Source organism: Austrofundulus limnaeus, unplaced genomic scaffold, assembly GCF_001266775.1.
Source record: "Austrofundulus limnaeus strain Quisiro unplaced genomic scaffold, Austrofundulus_limnaeus-1.0 Scaffold4092, whole genome shotgun sequence".
Classification (NCBI taxonomy): Eukaryota; Metazoa; Chordata; class Actinopteri; order Cyprinodontiformes; family Rivulidae; genus Austrofundulus; species Austrofundulus limnaeus.
In genome coordinates this window covers 1-696 of record NW_013956494.1, presented here as the reverse complement: position 1 = coordinate 696, position 696 = coordinate 1, and positions in this window count along the sequence as shown.

Below are 696 nucleotides of genomic sequence, written 5' to 3'. Positions count from 1 at the left end.
AAAATTACATTTAAGACTTTTTAATGCCATCTAAAATTACATTTAAGACTTTTTAAGGCTTTTTAATGCCATCTAAAATTAAATTTAAGACTTTTTAAGGCTTTTTAATGTCATCTAAAATTACATTTAAGACTTTTTAAGGCTTTTTAATGTCATCTAAAATTAAATTTAGGACTTTTTAAGACAATCTAAAATTAAATTTAAGACCAACTTCACAATAAACACACATGTAAAAAAATGACCCAAATGTTTCTTTTAACACAAAACACAAACGCTGTGAAAGGCACTCTGTGGATTATTTCAATAAGTAAAGAAATGTTAACAGTAATTTTAAAGTTTGAGACCTCCTGCTTACATGTTCACATTGTAAGACCTCTGAAAACTTGTTTTAAGATGTTTTAAGGCTCGTTAAAGCCTTACTTTTGGATTGATGAATTCTTTTAAGACTTTTTAAGGACCAGCAGGAACCCTGATCTGTGATTAACGTTGGACCTTTTAGTGTAAAAATACATTTTCATCGATGGCGGCCATCTTGAATTTTTCAGTAAATAACCATTTTTCTTTTCTCAAAATAAAGCAACCCCCTGGGAATATTTGTGTCAAGTTTGGTGTTTGTTTTCACATGAAAGATTTTAATATTCAACCAACTGATGTGGGATGGGGGTGGGGCTTATTGTCAGGTAAACAGTGAAGGTG